The sequence below is a fragment of the Trachemys scripta genome, chromosome 12 (genome assembly GCF_013100865.1).
Source record: "Trachemys scripta elegans isolate TJP31775 chromosome 12, CAS_Tse_1.0, whole genome shotgun sequence".
Classification (NCBI taxonomy): domain Eukaryota; kingdom Metazoa; phylum Chordata; order Testudines; family Emydidae; genus Trachemys; species Trachemys scripta.
The window spans coordinates 24,941,032-24,961,341 of record NC_048309.1 but is presented as its reverse complement, the minus strand read 5'-3'; the positions used below and the strand labels follow the sequence as shown (position 1 = coordinate 24,961,341).

At 56.1% G+C, this 20,310-nt stretch overlaps 1 protein-coding gene across 7 annotated transcripts in view; it reads right to left on the bottom strand.

Moving 5' to 3' along the window:
* Nucleotides 1–20,310, bottom strand: part of EPB41L1 (erythrocyte membrane protein band 4.1 like 1) — a 151,231-nt gene that overhangs the window by 60,852 nt on the left and 70,069 nt on the right. The window lies entirely within an intron of this gene.

Here is a 20,310-nt window from a genome sequence, read left to right as displayed (position 1 = left end):
CCCCATGGTTGGGCAATCACAGCCATGCCCTTGATCGGTTACCAGCCCGCGGTGCGGCCAGACGATCACACTCACCAGCGCACTCCCTCCTTCCTTTAGCAGCTGATTCTGGAGGTCAGTTCTGCATGGAAGGACGGGGACAGGGGAGAGACCCTCAGCCAGCATGCAAAGTGCAAGGGTGGGGTACATCTGACCAGTGCAGGGCCCTGCTGACTTGTTAGTCACTTGGAACAGGAAGAAGAACCTGAGCTGGAAGGGACTCTGGGTGCAGCCCCTGGGCATGGGGACAACCTGCGCTGGGTTCCTGTGCCCTCCCACAATGGGCTCTGGGACCAGTCCCTGGGCTCGGGGAGAACCTGCGCTGGATTCCTGTGCCCTCCCGCAATGGGCTCTGGGTGCAGCCCCTGGGCACGGGGAGAACCTGTGCTGGGTTCCTGTGCCCTCCTGCAATGGACACTCCCTGGCCCGTCCACAATCAGGTTTCCATGACATTTTCCCGTGTTGCTGTAGCGCCGGTGCAGCCAGTGGCGAGCCCCTCGGGGAAGCACTAGCAGAGGCTGCTGTCAGCAGGGTCATTGCTGGGTGTCCTGTCCAGGTGCTAGAGCAGTGGTGGGAGAATGTCACAGAGCCCTTGGAGCAGACGCAGCCAGCGGGCCCTCAGGCGGCTGAGGGAGGGGCATGAGGCACAGCCTGTATGGGACCCCCACCTGGCCAGGAATAGGAGGACTTGGCCATGTGACACACAAGTTTTCCGCTCCCCTGAGCTGGAGACAGAGAAGCCACGTGGCAATTAGCTTTCAAAAGCAGGCACTGCCTGTCCCTGAGCCCCGAATTTACAGCGTCAGGCCTAATGCAGCCTGTCCATTGTCAGGCAGGCTTAGCGAGATGACAAACGCAGCTGCACACAGTGATGGGGATTAACATCCTGGAGCGTAACGCCAGCAGCAGCCACCCAAATGACCAGCTTCACTAACAAGTCCTCCACACTAGGGCCCTCGTCTCCAATACAGCCAGCACTGCGGGGGTCACCGCTCCCGGGGCCATTAGATCCAGCTGCTCTGCTGAGAGATGCTCCCACTCGCAGTGCCTCAGATCCACCACAATACAAGGCCTCCCCAAATGGAACCACTTCCCCAGCCCACCCCAACGTATTCTTCTCTCCCTCCATCCCAAGCAACGCAGCTCATCCCAGCAGGCGGGAGATGGGCAGAAATCTGCCTATGCCCTGCCACAGATTCACCCTCACGTTCTCTCCTACCCCCAGACATGGATCCCAAGGATCAAAGGATCCAGTGTTAATCTGCCCTGGGGCAACACGGGCCTTTTAATTTAGTGAAATCAGGGGACCAGCTGCAGGCATTTCCTGAGAACGATCCCTGCAAACGGAGCCAAATCAAGGCCAGTGGGCATTGGGCCCAAATCCTGGATCACCCCAGGTGGCAGGCTGCCGGTGACGGGGAGCATTTTAACTAGTGGGATTGCTTAAAAACGCCCAGAACGCCTGGACCACATTTCTAAATGGGGGTGGCTGCAGCCCCTTCCCAAAGGGGGATCTGACGCCCTGGGAACTAAAAGGGGAAGTCACCAGCCTGGAAGGATCAGAGGGGAGGGTGGGAATTCAAACTCAAAGCTAATAATCCAACAGCTTCAGTAGAAAGCAACTTCAGCCCCACGGCTATTCGGGGCACTGACCTGGTATAGGGCCCGGGCAGCACCCTGGCCCAGGCGGTGCTGTCTTCCAACTGAGCCAACACAGGGTATCTTCCATAGCAAATTCATGTTCCCCCCAACATGCAGTAAAGAAAAGCCCTCAGGGCTGCAGTCAGCCCGACCCTGATGCATAACCACAGCGCACCTTGTGCTCCCTGCTGTCTGACCCCCACCGCGGGATAGTCCCCTTGAAGCACTGGGCTCCGTGAGATGACGTGAATGGGGGCACAGGGCCAGCCTATACAAGAGGCAGCTGTGTGTGCCCGTGGTCCCTCCTACCCTGGCAACAATATAAATCTCTCTGGGAGAAGGGAGAAGGCAGACACCCAGGAATGGGGCGCCTACGCTGACCATGCTTTGGCTTTGTGTTCAGGCCTCTAATCCCAGTGACAGGGAGCAGCAAGTCTCCCAGCCCCTTGGCTTTCGTTTTGCTGGTCTCCCTAAGGCACTCCTAGCTCCGCAGCGGAGCTGAGCAGCAAAGTGCTCTACAGGAGTCTCCCTAAGGCAGCAGCGAGAGGGCCCATCCGGGCTGGCCCCTATCCAGCCTAAGGCCAGCGCTCCTCAGTGCAGCTGAGGGAGACAGAAGCGGAGTGCTCCCATACCTCACCCAAGAGGCTGTGCAATGAAGCAATGCGCTAGCAAGCCCCACCTAAGCAATCAGCTCATGCCCTAAAGCACGAGATTTGAATAACCAAATCGGTATCTTCGTGCAATTACTTACAGGGATCAGGAAACCATCCAGCTTTGCTCTGAAATCCAGCCCCCGCCCTACTCCTTAACAAGCTCCTGCAGGGCTGACTTCCACAGGCTGGCTACACCCTGCAGGGAAACCTGCTGCTTTTTAGCCGGCTGCCCTTTAAAGGGGACCGGAAGAGGGTGGAAAAACGAGGCCTGACCCGTTTTCATGAAGAGGTTTTTGATTTGGGTTGGCTTTTAATTTTGGAAAGCTCAGCTCTTGTCTTGCTCCTTTTCGCTGGAGGTCTCCTTGGAAAACCGGAGAACGAGTGGGATTCTGACTTGGCCAGAGAGTGACCTTATGAGCCAATGGGAGGGAAGGGGGGGAATTTTTAGTCAGACTGTTTAAAACTCACTTTGCTGACACCTATTTAATTCAAACCCCTGACACACAGCTGGGAAAAGGCTCTTTGGGAGAGAATCGCCAGCCCCCAGCTCCTTCATCAGAGCCCGAGGAACCTGCCACTGCTCCAGCAACAGAGAAGGAAGGCAGCACCAGGTAGTTTGATCTTTCCAAGTAAAACGGGGGCAGGGGAAAGAATTTTTAAAAGCCTCTTTCCATGGCATGAAGAAGTGAAACACAAAACCAGCATGTGCATTTGAAACAGTTGTTCCCCTTTTTCTGCAATCCTCTTATGTGCTGGAGCAATGTGCCCTTTGCGACATTATCCCACGCAGCCCCTCCCCTGCCCTGGCTGGCGAAGCGGCTCAGTGATGGGCAGTGCTAATCGCTTACATCACGCCTTCCTAAGCGTGCATTTTAGGCCCAAGACTCAGGTCCAGATTTGGTGCTGCCCCAGCTCCGTTCAGCCCATCGGGGAACTGGGAGATGCTCTAACCTACGGTGGAGGGCAACAGCCCCCAAGGGACCATCTGCCAACTGGGGATCGCAGGAGCTCAGTTGGCCCTGGCCATGCCTCTGCCACATCTCTCCTTGCCCCAGCACACCCTGCGCTAGGAGCTGGCGAGACCGGCCCCGCTCCGCTTCAGGCTTCCAGGTCTTCTCCCTCCTGGACGCTGTGCTGCTCCACCTCCTCCCCAGTGTGACGTGTCCCTGTGCTAGCTCCCCAGCAAGTCCACAGAGTCCCACCACAGCCAACCCTCCCTGCCCACCGCCATGCCTGGGCAACCACCCAGGCTCAGAGGCACATGTTAACTGGACGTATTCAGACTGAAACCCTGTCCCCAGGCCCAAGTGTAGGCTCTGGGCTTCCACACTGAGCTTCCAAAAAAGGAGCCCAGTCTACAGCAAGCAGGAGCCTTTCTGTGCTCCGTTCCAGGGGGCTTTTCAAAGGTACAGGCCACGCCCTTCCGAGCAGCACCTAGCAGGCGTGAGGGGAGGCAGGGGGGTGGGGAAGGGGTCATGACCGTGTTCAACTACATGTTGCGTTCAGCAGCCCGAGAGGCCAGAAATTCTTTCTGCTGTATGCCAGGTTGCACTGAGTGAAGGCAACTGCCCTGCCCAGGCTGGGAAGCTACAAATAGGGACAGAGGAAAAGCCAGGGACCTATCTTCAAATGCACTGCGGCCAAGGAGGGGAAAGGGCAACCATGCTGCTAAAAACATGAGGCCAGAGCCAGGGCCGGCTCTGGGTTTTTGACCGCCCCAAGCAAACAAAAAACAAAAAAACGAGGCGGCCAGAATGGCAAAGCAAAAAAACAAAAACAAAAAGGGTGCAGGGGGACCCTCTGCGCTGCAGATGTGTCCCGGCTAACGGGGGGAGGGAGAGGGAGAAAGAGAGAAGGGGGGTGGCTCTGCGGCCCCGCCGCCTGCCAGGAGGGCTCTGCGCTGTTCCGGTCAGCTGGGAGGGAAGGACATGGACTGCCCTGCCGGGCATGCTGCAGGGCGCTCCCGTCCTCCGCGCCGCTGCCCCCTAGAGGGCGGCCGGAGCAGACCACCACAAAAAAAAAAAAAAAAAGCGGCCGTGCCGCCCTAGGATTGGGCGGAATGCCGCCTCCTACAAGTTGCCGCCCCAAGCACCAGCTTGCTTGGCAGGTGCCTGGAGCCGGCCCTGGCCAGAGCTCAGCTCCTGTAGGCTGGTCGTTAGGATTGGCAACTTTCTAATCACACAGCGACAAAACAGAACGCCCCTGCCCCGCCCCTTCTCTGAGGCCCCGCCCCAGCTCGCTTTCTCCCTCCCTCCTTAACTCTTCCCCACCCTCACTCACTTTCACCGGGCTGGGGCAGGGGGTTGGGGTGCAGGAGGGGGTATGGGCTCTGGGCTTCCAGGAGCCACGCGGAGCTAGGGCAGGCAGGGAGCCTGCCTTATCCCCGGGCCTCCCGCTGCGCCGCTGTCCTGGGGTTTTACTGGAAAGTGCCAAAGGCAGCCATATGTAGGGGGCACTGCCTCACCGTCCAGCACCATTCCGAACTCCTCATCTGTCACTCTGAAGCAATTGCCAGTGTCTCCCAGGCTGAGGATAGGAAGATGCCACGGTTACGGCAGGGACAAGGGAAGGGAAGATTGCATTTTAACAGTGCCTGAACCTGGAAACATTCCTTCTAGATTCCAGCTCTTCTGCAGGTTCCTAAACCCTTGCTCAGCTCGGGTGCAGGAAGCAGCGCTAGATTCAAATAGAGGCTAAGTGCATGGCAAGGCAAAGCAGTATGACCTGCTGCAGACAGCGTGAGCCAAGGGGAATGGAGGGCCCTCGGAGAGGATATGGGATTTATCACTAGGGCACATGGTGGGAGATCTCCCTTAGCTCGAGTGAGAGGCTTATGTTTTTGGAGCTGAAGGCCCAGACTGCTAGTCCGAGCTCCATGTGTGTATTATCTGCATGCAGGGGTGCATATCCCTATTCCCTTAAAGGGGGCTCTCTGAGCCAGTCCGTGGCTCACCCTGGACTGCTTTGCACTGCCATAGCAGTAGCTTCTGCAGACATACTGGGGCTCTAACGGACCATTCCCATGGGGGAGCTGAGTCAAAAGCCCTCAATAATTAAAAACCAAAGCAGTGCTCTGAGAGCATCAGGCCAGGCCTGTGATGTAAGTGGCAGAGACCAAGCCATGGAACACTGATGAAACATCTGCAGGCACCACAGGTGAAATGCACTCAGCTCCACCAGCAATGGTACATGGATTTCCAAGCACCCATTAGCCTCCCGCCAGGGGGCTGGGCTGGGCTGGGGGTATCCAGAGCAGTGCCCTGATCCTCATTCTCTGAGGGGGAGCAGGACACCTTGAAGCAGCTACCATGGTAAATCAGAGATACATTCCCCCTCCGCCCTCAGCTGTTTGGGCAAGAAACCTCCTTACATATTCCCCACTTTGACCCGGTCTCCCCACCCCCTTCTCAGGGATGGGCGGTTAACTGGCACGGTGACATGGGCCATCTGCCAGCAAACCCAGCTTCTTAGCCCCAGCCAGTCCTGGACACATCCCTGCACTGTATCTGGGCCAGGGGGTAACCCCATTGGGCCGTGCCCTAAGGGACAAGCAGTGCCTCACACCTTTTGGAATACACCTTCCCAACACCACTCAGACCTTGTCTACAGTGGAGCTTTGGTCCCTGGCGTAGCGGCAGTGGAGAAATCACGTCCACACTAGGTGCTAGCAATGGTGCACCTAAGCCAGTGGCTGCTGCCATGGCCTACAGCAGAGGCAGCAAGAGGGTCAGGTTAAGGCAAGGACTCAACTCCCAAGAAGTTCAGGCAGCAGGCAAAATTGCTTCTTATCCACCATGGCTCCATTTCTACTCAAGCCTCAAATACGGCCCAACCCATGAAAGCAGATCAACACCACACCCGGTCCTTTCACCATCCGAGATTGGTGACATGAGTAAAATGAACTGCGTGGTCTGGACCCTCCTTCCAACCCATCAGTGGGTGCCACCACGGGCCATGATTAGCTGTTTCTGCTCAGGAGGGATCCAGAACTGGAACAGCAGGGGGCTGCATGGGCAGAGTTGGGTGCAACAGCAGAGCTGAGTAGAGGCCCAGCTCTGGGGATGGTTAGTAATGACATGCATCAGCAGAGCTCCATGTGTGCTTGGGGGGTATCCAGGGCTAGAAGAGCAGGGGAGGTGGACGGAGGGCTGGCCGAGCTGAGTGGGAAGGATTTGGTCCCCACAGCATGATAGCCGGCACAGGCCCGTCTCTTCAGCTCCAGGCTTTCCCAGCACAATCCCCAAAGCGGCTGCAGGTCAGGCCTGAGCGTGCTGTGCTGCCACCCCATCTTCAAACCACCTTTCGCCCAAAGGCAAGATCTGTGAGACTTTAAACCACCCTCTCCCATTAGGGAGGGAAACGGAGAGAGAGAAAGGCCAGGACAAAAAGACAGAGTGACTTGATCAATGCCTCCTGGCTGCCACCCCAACCAGCTGAGCTAAACTAGCCAACAACTTCTCCCTGCCACACTGAAGCCCCACTCCAGCACCCCCAGCTCTGTGTGCTTTGGCGGTCTCTGCCCAGGGAGATGACATTGCTGCTGCTGGCAAGCTCCCTGCTGTGCAAAGGGGGTTCTGGAACGTACTGCGCCGCGTCCCCCACTCCCTCCATGCTCTCTCACCTTCTCCCTCGATCCCTCCTTCCAGCCCTTCGCTCTCGCTCCCTCGCTCTCCCTGGCTTTTCTTCTCCTCGCTCCCTGGGCTTCTGCCTTTCCCTGGCTCTCCTCTCCGCCCTGTCCTTCCGCCCTCCCCCTTCCCACTGTCTCTTCTCCTGCCCACAGTCCGTGTGGCTCACAGGCAAGCAGGGCTGTGTGGTGCTTTAATCACCAAAGTTCAAATGAAAGAAAATCCTTTTAACAGCGTTGTCACAGCTCATCTTCCGGGCAGCCCACGGGGCAGGCCCTGCTAGCAGGAAACACCGACCATTTTCTGTCTGCTGCAAAGCTGAGTCACTGGGTTTCACCCCCTCACCGTCCAGCACATACACACACACACACACCCATAACAACCCTCCCTGGGTAGGAAAGACTGTGCTTATTTTTACTAAAACATTTACCATGCTCCCATCTCTGCCTCTCCAAGCTCTCCCCCGCCCCAAGGATTTCTCATGCGCTCCAAGGCCTGTCCCGATTTCCCTCTCTAAAATGTCCCTATGCATCCATGTCAAATGCTGACAGGCGTGATAACATGTCTGGCCTCTAAGGGTATGTCTGCACTGCAACGAAACATCCAGGGCTGGCCCATAGCAGCTGGCTCAGGCTGTGGGGCTGTAAAATTGTGGTGCAGCCCAAGCCTGAGCTCTGGGACCCCAGAAGCGGGGAGGGTCTCAGAGCCCAGACTCCAGCGCAAGCCCGAACGTCTACACTGCAATTGTACAGCCCCGCGGCCCAAGTCAGCTTACATGGGCCGGCCCAGGGTGTTTAATTGCAGTGTGGACATACCCGAAGAGTACAGCCTTGAAAACGGTGACCCTTTTATGTCCAGGAAAGCTATTTTGGGTTGGGGTTGTTCTTTTGAAAACAATGATTAGTTCTATTTCATGGTGTCCCTTGCCTGTCTGGGCAGTCGATAACATTGCCCCTGGGCCTTATCTCTGGAGCGATATGAAATACAGTCCCAAACTCCCCAAGCCCTTTCTGAAATTGCTGTTCTGTAATGTATGCGGCACCCAGAGAACACAGGACAGGGGACGTCATAGGTTAGTATCAGTAATTGTTCGTATTCTGGTAGCACCTAGAGAACACAGGATGGGGCAAGGGGCGTGTGAAGGAGAGCTTGGAGAGAAATGGTTTTCCTGTTGCAGGGAAATTTTCAAGGTTTCGAACATTTTTCCCATCCCAAAGCAGGACAAAACAATCGAAATCTCAAACATTTTTGCAAACCGAAAATCTGAAAAAAAAATTCTGTTCAAGTCAATGGAAACTTAGTTAATTTCAAAATGTTTCTGTCAAAGATTTTAAATAATAAATTAACAAATTCCAAAACAAAGTCATTTCAAACCAAAAAAACCTTAACTTTCGGTTTCAAAACAATGTCACAATGTCCTATTTTAACAATTTCCAACCTTTTTTTGGAAACAGGAAAAACGGCCCTTTCCCATGAAGAGTTTCTATCTCAATGCATCTGCATTGTTCGATAAAACAGCCTTTTGTCAAAACATTCTTGACCGGCTGGGGAATGAAGGGTTAACTTGGACTTGCGTAGGAAACCTGGCATAAATCACTTGCCTCTTCACTACTCCTGACCCAGGCAACCATCCCAAACAAGTGCTAACAAACCTTTTAGATCACACTACAGCTGACTCCTTCAGTGTCCATAGCCCAGCACCCCCACTGCACAGATCACCTCCCGCAGGGAGAGCGGGGGCTTTTGGGCTGCCCATTACTGGACCACAGCGCTAGCACCTCTACAGTATTCCCTACTGTCCTCCTCCTACCCCCGCTGAGTCTGGAGCAGGTGTGACCACCTCTGTGGCTGGTGTTCCTGCCTCATGCCCCATGCACACCACTACGCCATTCCCGCTAAGGCTGGCACATGCCGCGAGAGAGCTGAATTCTTACTCTACATTGAGCCACGTCCTGTGTGCTGTTCATGCTGTGGATTCGAATTCCGCACTGACAGCTGACAGACAGCAGAGTTTATTTCTGGCCGTCAGAACTCCTGAAGCCGAGCTGCAGAACAGAGTGTGCACCTGGCCTGCTCCCCACCTGGCTGCAGGGCTGTGAGCACATTCACGTGTATCCCACCCCCAAAGGGAACTCATTTCCTTTAGAGGCCAGTGCTGCTGCAGAGGGGATCTTCGCAGGGCACAAAAGCCTGCCAAGAGAGAATCGCCCAGGGCTGGCGCGTCAGACCTTCAGAAATGGCAAACATCACAGCTATTCCTGCAAAGTAAACTCTGAGCGCTCCTCTGCCTGCATTCCCCCCTCCCTCCTCCTCTCCCCCCCCAACCCTGCCTCCTCTCCATCCTGCCTAGCCGCTCCCCTCACAACCTCCAAAAAATAAAGGCCGGCTGGATTGTCTGATGAGTTTCTCTCTGTCAACGTCTGGGGCAGAGAAGCTGTGAGACAAAGCACAGTTATACGGGGAGTCAGTTGACAGCTCCCCGAAACCTGGCACCTCCTGGCTTGTGGCTCTGGTGGGGGGCGTCACGAAGGAACAATAGCTATGGGGCAGCCCCCAGCTACTCCAGTCCCTGCCTCTCACAGCAGGAGTCACTGAAGCAAATATCAAAGCACCTATTCAAGGCAAAATCCTCTCCTGCTACCTCCATTCTGCAGCCCAGGCTGCCTGCCCCCTAGAGTCCCCCTTGGCACCTGCTCCCAGCCTCGCCCCCTTGCCTCGATCTGTCTGACCAGACCAGTTAAATATTGATGTGACAAGGGGGGTGGCAGAGGATGTAGTGGTCTGTGCCGCGCAGGCTGGGCACCATTGGCAAACATGCCGCAAAGAGCAGGGCTGCCCCTCCCAGCCAGCACACAACCAACCGGGGTGCCCAGAGCCAGGCTCCCAGCATGGGAAGGCAGGAGTGGAAAGAAAAAGAGTGCTCATCTCCCTGCAAGGGGGGAATCTCCTCCCTACAGTCCACACGGTGCCTCTGAGCCCCCTCCCTCCTTCCCCACTTGTCCCACGAGACAGCCCCTCCTTTCCCCCCACTTTTCCCTGCCAGAGCCATGCCCCTCCCTTTCAGCGCTACCCATCCTGTGCCCCCAGCACTGTGCCCAGCCTCCTTTGCGGGCTGCAAACACTGGCGCTGCCTCCCCACCTCACAGCCATATTGTTCATAAATAATGAGTGTCTGGCTTTTATCAGCTCCCTTCGCTCCAGGCTCAGCCATAAAACACCGAGAGCCCCTGTGATGGAGACGCCGATGGCTGGCAGAATCCGGCAAGCTACAACCCTGGGCTCAGGCGCACCCCACCCAGCACAGCTCGGTACGCTCAGGTGGCGTGTGTGTGTGGGGGGGGGGTCGCAGATAACCGGGGGACGAATCTGCACAGGGCTAGCATTATCATCTGTATTCCAGCCATGGCATGTTGCCCCGACTGCAATCACGGTCCCGGGGTTCTGGGCCCTCTGTGCACACATGGTAAAGAGACAACTCCGGCCCCAGCGAGCTTGCAACTAAATAGATAAGACAGAGAGGGGAGGTGACTTACCCAAGATCATACAGCAAATCTGGGAACAGAATCCAGCTTTTCTGCCTCTCAGGCCTGTGCCCTGCCCACTGGACCCCACTGCCACTCAGAATAGATGGCCCCCTGCATGTTGTGCATGAGGCTGGACAGAGCCAGACTTACCACATCTTAATGGGTACAGTAATGCCAGGCAATAATCCCCACCACAGTTCCAAGCACTGAACAGCATTAGGATAAGGGCTGAGGTTAGGATTAGACTGTTTCCTGGGTCCCTTCCTATGGCACCTCATGGCTTAGGGTTACCATACATCCGGATTTTCCCGGACATGTCCGGCTTTTTGGGCCTCAAATCCCTGTCCGGGGGGAAATCCCAAAAAGCTGGACATGTCCGGGAAAATAGGGAGGGAAGGCCTGGCAGTGTTTGGCCGGGGCCGCTGGGGCTGGGGCCGGCGGTGCGGGGCCGGGCCGGGGCCAGCGGTGCTCGGCAGGGGCCGGGGCCGGGGGTGCGGGGCCGGGGCCGGCGTGGGCACTTGGCCGGGGGCGCGGTGCTCGGCCAGGGGCGCGGTGCTCAGCCGGAGCCAGGGCTGCGGGCACTTGGCCGGGGGCCGGCGCGGTGCTCGGCCAGGGGCCGGGAGCCGGGGCGGTGCTCGGCTGGGGGCCGGGCCGGTGCTCGGCCGGGGGCGCGGGCACTTGGCCAGGGCCGGCGCAGTGCTCGGCCGGGGGCCAGCGCCCCAGGGCCCGAGCCAAGCCAGAGACGCCGGGGCCAGAGCCTCTTGGCCTGGGCTGGCCGGCCGCCAGAGGGAGCCGCTGGGCCAGGGGGGCCAGACTGGGCCGCGTCGCACCCCGCCCCAGCCCCAGCTTACCTGCTGCCTCCCTGTTTCAGGCTTCCCGCGAACATTTGATTCACGGGAAGCAGGGGAGGGGGAGGAGCAGGGGGCGGAGCATTCAGGGGAGGGAGCAGAGTTGGGGCGGGGCTGGGGACGGGGTGGAGTTGGGGCAGGGCCGGAGCCCCATGGAGTGTCCTCCTTTTTAAAAATTAAAATATGGTAACCCTATCATGGCTACGTAGTTGCATCCTCTCCTCCACTGCTCTGCAAAGCTCTGCTAGCATCAGGCACCACATGGCAGGGACACGGTGCGGCATTCAACATGAGGGCTTCTCTAGTCATAGCTGTATCGACACACAAACAAGACCCAATCCTGACCTAGGGTTGCATGGCAGGCGCCACTGCTTGGCAGCTGAGCGAGGTTATTGTGGGGTTTGGCAACATGCTCCCCATGGGCATCCTCAGTAACATGTCACACTGGCATGACCCTTCTGTCCTCTAAGTACTGACATGGCCCCACCACCGTCGGATCAGAGCACCAGGGCAGCACATTCGGTTGGTGAGGAGAGGTCATGGTTGGGATCCCCCTGCCAGTGCAAACACTGCACAGGTATAAGCCAAAGCAGCCAGAGGCATCTTTAAAGTACACGCTCAGTGGTAGTGCAAATCAATAGGCAAGCATGGGTTACATGGACCCTCTGTACCCGACCCAGCTGTTTCAGGCCTCTCGCCTTGCTCTTTGGCTCAATTCGTGTTTTTAGCTTTGGAGGTGCCTGGTTCACTCCCTGGCAGGGGCTGATATGGCAACAACCAGCAACTCGCCTTCTGCTGCACGTGACACTCATATGCCATCCAGATGCTGGGAAGGGGGGAATGCCTTCGCTGGGGTTCTTGTCCTTATCAGCTCTCACTCTGGATCGTCAGAGCCCAGCTTGAACAGTCGCATTTCTCTCATGACAGCATTGTGTCTCTGCCAGGTAGCCAGGGTACATGTGCAGGGGCCGTTACTCCATGGCTGGTGTAATCTGTGCTAACTCAGCTGCAGCGGAGCGGGCTGGGTTCCAGTCTAGCGTGGGAGTCATGAACAGACATCTTGGCTAATTTCGCAGGGCAGAGTCCTTGGTGGTGGTGATGCATGAGCCAGAGGGAATCCTGCTTGACTCTCAGGTCTGGTCTATACTACCCGCCTGAATCGGCGGGTAGAAATCGACCTCTCGGGGATCGATTTATCGCGTCCCGTCGGGACGCGACAATCGATCCCCGAATCGGCGCTCTAACTCCACCAGCAGAGGTGGTAGTAAGCGCCGCCGACAAAAAGCGGCAGAAGTCGATTTTGCCGCCGTCCTCACAACGGGGTAAGTCGGCTGTAATACGTCGAATTCAGCTACGCTATTCACGTAGCTGAATTTGCGTATCTTAAATCGACTCCCTCCTGTAGTGTAGATGTACCCTCAGACGCCAGGCTCGGTTTGCAGAGCTTGGAAGCTTAGGGGAAAGCCCCAACCTTTCACTTGTGAAAATCAAGCAGATGTGATGTGGAGTCCCTGGGAGAGGATACAGATGAAAGCCATGCTGCCATTTTACAGAGCAGGGCAGTGCTGTGCAGCGTTTGGCTGGTCGCATGAGCTTATTCACAGAGTTCACCTTCCTGCTCCCTCCCCCCCAGATCATCCTCCTACTCCAGCTAGAGCTTTCTTCCTCCCTCTGCCCCTCAGCTCCCTCTACCCGACTTCCTGCATTGTCCTCTCCCCACAGAGGGCCCCTTGGGTGATGCTCAGTGCTGACGTCACACAGCGTGTTTCCAAACAATCCAATAGGCAGGAATGTCCCAGCTGGAAACGATCCCAGCTTGGGTTTGGCATGTCCAAGCAATCCTACTAATATTGACACATCCTGGCCTAACAGCAGCGACACGGTGCGCCATGGCATGCCACCCTCAATGGTGCCTGCTGGGCTGCGAGAATCCTCAGAAACATAAATGCCCTCGGCGTGTTGTTCCCAAAGGGGAGGAGCTGCAGCCACCTACCTGCAAGGCCCTGAACTGAACGTGTCTATCTCTGGGGTGAGCCTTCACTGTACCCCTCTAGCACCCTCGTCCTTGATTGATAGTGGAGCCCCCATGCGCTGGAGTGACAGCTGAGCCCTCCTTCTTCTCCCACTCACTCCCTGCCCTGGCAGAGTTACCCCCACCATCTCGCCTGTCCCTTTTGGGCCCTGCTATTCCTTTTCCTTGTCAACTTTTTTCTTTCCTGGATGGTTTGGGGATCTTTTTAATCCTGGTTTCTTTCCCGTCTGCTGGCTCCTTCGCCCCCAGACCCGGGCACAGATCTGCAGTGTAGGCAAACTAGATCCTGGCTCATGGAGCTTCCTTCATCTTCAGGCCCTTCTCCTCTGCCAGGACCCCTCAGCTCTGCTACGCCCCAGGCAGGGTAGCACAGCTCTAGTACAATGCACACCTTGCTGTAGGTGGCCGCGCCTGGCCACGGTTCCCCTGAGCAGCCAGTGTGGAGGTTGCACCATCTACGTACATTTCTAGCTTAGCCAAACGCTTATATGAGGCCCATCAGGATGACTCTCGGCACCCCCAGCTGGCCCCAGTTTGACCTGTCAGAGCAGGAAGAAGGCGGGAGCCAGGCCGACTTCCCACAGCTGTGGACCCGGCCCCAGGTACGTGTCTGAAAGCTCTCGGCACAGGGCGGGCAGAGACAGGGCAGCACAAGTAAAGACACTCCTTCTCTAACCATATTGAATCCTCCTGGACCACCCTTCCACTAGATCCGACACTGCTCCCCTCTCCCGGCATGGGTGCAGGGCCCCCTGACTGCAGCGCTGCTCCCCCGTCCTGCAGGGGCAGGGTGCCGGGAGGCCATGCTGATGGGCAAACACTTCTCTGTCTGCCGTAAAGCAGAGATCCAGGAGGGTGCTGTTGTGAGTGAGTCAAAGTGGGGTGTGGGAGACACAGGCAGATTGATCAGACCCCCTCTCCTCTAGTCGCTTCCCCCCAGAGTGGGGGGCCGGGCACCCCAGGGTCTGTCCTGCAGAGGAAAGAATTTCTTTCCCTCAGATGCCCGAATCCTGACCTTACTTCACCCTGCTTTACTACCCTTAGGATCAGACACTGACCCTGCCCAAAAGACCCAGCACCCTAGCAGACCTGAGCTGGCAGGAGCCAGTGAGGGTGTGGAGAGATGGCTAGAGGTGGGGGACGCCAGTGTGGGAGGGCTACATGGGAGGCCCACCTCTGTTCTCAGTTACATCACTGTTTGGGGGTCAGAGTGAATAATCAGGTGAATATGAGGCTCCCATTGTGATGCTGTCGTCAAAAGAGCTATAGCATCCTTGGATGCATAAATGGGAATCTCGAGTAGAAGCAGAGGGGTTATTTGACCTCTGTATTTGGCCTCTGGTGCGACCGCTGCTGGCATACTGTGTCCAGTTCTGCAGTCCACAAGTCAAGAAGGATGTTGATAAATTGGAGAGGATTCCAAGAAGAGCCACGAGAATGCTTAAAGGATTGGAAAACCTGCCTTCTAGTGGTAAACTCAAGGAGTTCAATCTATTTAGTTTAACAAAGAGAAGATTACCGGGCGACGTGATTAGTTTTCAAGTACCTACATGGGGGACAAATATTTAATAAAGGGCTCTTCAGTCTAGCAGAAGACACATAGCATGAGCCAGTGGATGGAAGTTGAAGCTGGACAAATTCAGATTGGAAAGGAGATGTACATTTTTAATGGTGAGAGTAATTAACCATTGAACACTTTACCAAGGGTCGTGGTGGATTCTCCAGCCCTGAAAATGTTTCAATCATGATTTGCTGTTTTGTGAAAAGATTTGCTGTAGGAATTACTTTGGGGCAGGTCTCTGGCCTGTGTCATACAGGTGGTCAGACTAGACGATCCAGGTCCCTTCTGGCCTTGGAATCTATGAAAATCTGCAGTAATGAGAGGAAGGATGCTCCAGTGATCGGCACAATGGTCTAAGAATGGGGAAACCTGGGTTCAATTCCCTCCTCTGCCACAGACTTCTGGTGTGACCTTGGCTTAGCCACTTAGCCTCCCTAGGCCCCAGTTCCCCATCGTACAATGGGGTAATAGCTCTGCCCTGCTTCTCAGGGGTGCTGGGAGAAGAGAGACATTACAAATTGCGAGATGCTCAGCTAGGACAGTGACGGGGTTGCAGAAATACCACAGATTCACACCACATTGAGGTAAACCTCATGACTTCAGTGGAGTTAATGAGACAGATTCCAGCCCCAGGGAAGCAGGGGGTTTGAAGGAGAAGGGAATGCGCCCTCAGCAAACAGGAAGAGGAAGCCTGCTATGAACACTAGGGCAGAGCAGTATATGCATCCCCATACATCGCACCAGTGATCAAGCTGGGATGGTCCCAGCCAAGGGCCCACGGAACAAAGCTCTTGGAGCTGTGGATAGCGGAAAAATGATCATGGAGACCACAGAGCAGAAGGCACCAGGACATCCTCACCATGTGCTTAGAACCAGGCAAGAGAGTTTGGGGAAGGGGACCATCTCCCTGGCTCCCACCAAAGAACAAACATGGCTATATCCTCCCAGGAGCTTTGTTACCATAGGCACCAATTCCCCAGGCGGCACACGTACACGGCCTGCACACACGATCCCGTTATGCCAAGAGGAAATCACTCCATGACCAGCTCTACCTGCCTCCCATCCCCGCTCCCTGAGGGCCAGCTGTGCTGTTGAAGGCATGTCACAGGGACAAGAGGAGATGCAAAGTAGAGACACAGTGTTGGACTCTGAAAGCCTCTACAGCCACTAGCCCACACAGGAGGAATCTAACCAATGTCCCACTCAGGTTACTGGGTTTGGTTTGGTTTTTCCTTTGCAAAAAGCCATGAACAAGGGCAGCCGCTGTGCTGGAGGGTAAGGCCCTGCTCCCCACCTGAGTGCCCCACATGCTGCCTAGAGTGACCAGATGTCCCAATTTTATAGGGACAGTCCCAATATTTGGGGATTTTTCTTATATAGGTGCCTATTACCTCCCCCTCTCCCCCCGTCCCGATTTTTCATACTTGCTATCTGGTCACCCTAATGCTGCCACTCCTCCTCTTATCAGTGCCATAGCTGCCCTATATGCATGTCAGAATTTGGGCATCTACCCATCTCACTTGGTAATACCCTACCATGAACAGATACTGCCCCAGCTCATCCATTCTCTGCTGGGTCTGTCAGAACCAGGCCCCACTTCTTTCCTCATCTGAAGCCTTGGGTTTCTCTCGCTCCAGTTTGGCCACACTTCCACTCCCCTGGCTGTGCTGAAGTATCTCCTGATTTACAGCGGTGAGTGAGAGTGAGAGGGGAATCGTGCAGCGACTCGAGCCGGCCCCCCTCCTTGTTCCCATGCAATAAGTTACATCTGGCTGTAAACGTTGTGAAAGCCACAGTCTCCCGGGGTGGGATGAGACTCGCCGGATATAGGCTGGGGAGACAGCAAGGCTGTGGCAGGCTGGGAGTGAGACGTGTCCCAGGGAAAGGGTCACCACTGGTAAGTCTGTAACCGTGACTCCTAACTAACAATTTCCCAAGCCTCCAGGGGCAACTCCAGCAGCTGTAGCATGCCCAGTCCCACCTCCTGTCCCTCGCTCCGGCCCCTGTGCCCAGCCCCGAGAAGGCCTGACTCTGCCCTGCACTGCACCAGTGTGCAGCAGGAAGTGAGTTAGAGGTGGGTCATCCCTGCCTGGTCACTGAGCCTAACACCTCCCTGGATCCTTGTGCTGCTAGTTGAGCCCCAGCACGTCTGAGCAGCCCTGAGGCTGCCCTAACTTGCCCTGGCAGGGGCATTGCGCTGTGGGAATGCTCCATCATGCCCCTAACACAAGGCCACATAGAGGGCTCCTGCGAGGCACAGAGCCAGCTCCTAACTGACTAAAGTGGAAGGATTCAGTTAGAGGCAAAAGCATCAGGTTAGACCCCCTGGAACTCCAGGGTCCTTCCCAGGCAGCTAGGACGAGGGGCAGCGAGCCGTCAGGACTGATAAAGTGCTAACAGCACATCAGGGGCTCTATACTCAGGTGCATGGTGAGGGCAGCTCACTCAGAGGGGGCGCTAAGCCCCATCCTGCCTGCTCGGCCAGGTCATTAAAGATCCCAAGGAGTCTGCTGGGAAGCGCAGGGCTTTGTCCCACAATCCTTAGCCAGCCCGTCCCTGCGCCCTATGCAAACGGGACGGGACTGCCACAAATGCCTGAGGGAGCTAGTGCCCAGAGCCCATTGGCTTTTGAGAGAGCTGGGTGCCCAACTCCCATTGGCTTTTCAACTGCCCCTTGTGCCTTGGCAAGTCTGCCCCAGAGGAGGCTGCATTGCAGAGGTGGCAGGTGCACAGGGAGAGAGTTGGAAGAGAGCCTCTCTCACTCAACGCAAAGGCTGGCTGCCACACCAAGAACAGCAGCCATTTGCCACCTGTGGCAGCCTCCCACCTCCCTCTCCCACACTGCACACGCATTGGGCATGGCAGCCATCGGCCCCACTCTCCCCCTCCCCCCCCGCAGCCTGAGCGCTGTGCTGGCCAGCCCCAGGGCACCTCCTGTAGCCTCTGTCTCAGGAGTGGGTGCTGGAAAGGGACCTGCACGACTTCCCAGCCCCCAGCAGTACCTAAGGGTGATATTGTGAGACAGGCCAGAAACCTACAGCAGGAAAGGTGAAGCCAGGGCGCAGTTGCTGGACCATCTGAGAGTCACTCACCCCAGTGCTAGCAGAGGGACCCGCAGCCACCGTCAGCCCCTGCTGTGCGGAGCATCTTCCAGCTGAGCCCTGCAGATGTGTGCAGGGCTATTAGCTGACCCTGCAATGAAACAGCGCATCGTGGCAAGCACTGTCTGGGACCCACATTGGCACATCCACATTCCAGGGCCCAGCGACAAGGGCTGCATTCAGGCCTAAGCATACTGCTGGCTGCCAGCCCCAGGCAGCCAGCGATCCTGCTGCAGGCAATCAAGGGCTCACTGTCCCTCCTCCTCCTTCTTCTCCTTCTCCCGTGGCCCCTGTGCTGAATGAGAACTGCCGCCCCAAAGGCAGAGAGCACAAAGAGACCCCTGCAGACCAAGCCACCTGCCTGGCCTCAGCCCATCACTAAATAAAAGCCAAATGGGCCCGGAGAAGGAGTCCAACAGCACAACATGGGCACGGCTCCTGCGCAAGCACCGGGGACCAGTCTGATCTCATTCCCATCCCTGTCAATCCAGTGCAGGGACCGCCCTTTGCTCTGTCTTTGTACAGCACCTAACACAATGGGAGGCCAGTCCATGGCTAGGGCTCCTGGGCACGCCCACCAGACAAGTAACAGAGATAATACTGACTTCAGCGGCTTTGCACGGGCGTGAGGCTGACTCAGCTAGGTAGGTGCATTTTTCTCTTTCTGAAACAACCCGGAGGAACTGCCCCCTTCTCTCCAGCCATCGTCAGCTACGGCTAGCTGGCAAACCCACCCAGACCATGAAGGAAGGTCTCCAAGCCAAGCTGTAATTCAATGTATGGGAATTCACCATACAGGCCCCATGCCCACACTCCAGGAGCGAGGGCAGGTTCACTGCACTGAGGACAAGGGTGCCAGCACCACACATCAGGGTTACAGACACAACCCCTATCACACCATAGACACCCCACACCTGCCCCTTTGGAACAACAGCCCCCCACTAACGACCCAAGTACCAGGACAGGCTCTGGGGACGACAGCTCAAGGCTTCTCTTCCCTGCCCACTCCTTCCTGGGCACTCTGCCTTCAGCCGGATCCAGCGCAGGCGGCACAGAGACACACACCAGCTTCAACCAGCACCGTCTATGGAGCTACACTAGCTGGGGACGTGGCCCTTGAAGTTAACTTGCCTCTCCTAGAGAGCTCAGACCTCTCCATGCCCCTGTTCGCACCATTCCTTCCCCGGCTCACCCCCTCTCTGCTTCCTTTATATTATGCCAATTAACCCCCATTACCCCACAGACCAGCAACCATTCAGCCTAGGAACCCCGGATGTGCATTTAGCCCCCTTCACTCCAGCCTGTCTTTTCCCAGGGAGCTTGGGCCCCTTGATCACATTAGTCTTTTGGCAGCGCCTGCAGCTCTCCCGGTGGCATCACTATTTATTGGCTCGGTCCAGTTCATCTCTAATGGCCAGGAACTAGGGGAAATCCTTCACGCTTTGATGGAGGAACGATGGAGGGGAACCAAGCACATCCACAGGGGGTTATTTCTGCTATGGTTAGTGCACCAAATCCCTGGGGAAAGCGTGAAGAAATAACCGGGTACATGAATGCAGTACCACCAACACCGGGCCATCTGAAAGTATGAGTCAGGCCCCCAAAGTAATGCGATTCACTTAAAAATCATGAGGTTTTTTTAAAAAATAAAATAAACTGGGGTTCTTTTATTGTTTCTGGTTCCGAGCCTTTGGGGTGCCCTTGGGTCATGTTTTCTGGCTTTTCTCTGCAGCCACAAGGGCTAGAAGCTCACTTCTTTTTAAACTGAAAGCTGAAGTTTCACATGACTCCAGGAGCTGAGGCTTAAAAGAACACCAACTTGTGATAAAGTCATGAGTGGTGGCCACACTGGGTCTAGTACAGGGCAGGATCAAGGGACCCTGGAGAAAGGGGGCTGGAACAATTTGTATAGAAATCTGAAAGCCATTGAACCAAATTGTAAATCCTGTATATGATGGAAACCACTTCAAGCCAGGGGGTGCTGAAGCACCCCCAGCACCCTTAGTTCCAGCACCTATGGCCTGGAGGGAGCCAGCTGGTTCCATGATGTACTCAGTCTATGCAGACCACGCCCAGCTCCGTGTTTGGTGGGGGGCACTGGACCAGTTAGGCTGTCAGTTCAGCAGGCAGGGATGGTGTCTATGGATCAGCAGTTTGCACTGTGCACCAGGACACAGACACTTCCAGTGTCTCCATGGAGTCCTGATTATCACTAGAGCCCTGCAAAGCTGCGGATATCCGCGGACCATGTGGATGGCTCTAATTATAACTAATAATAAACATGAA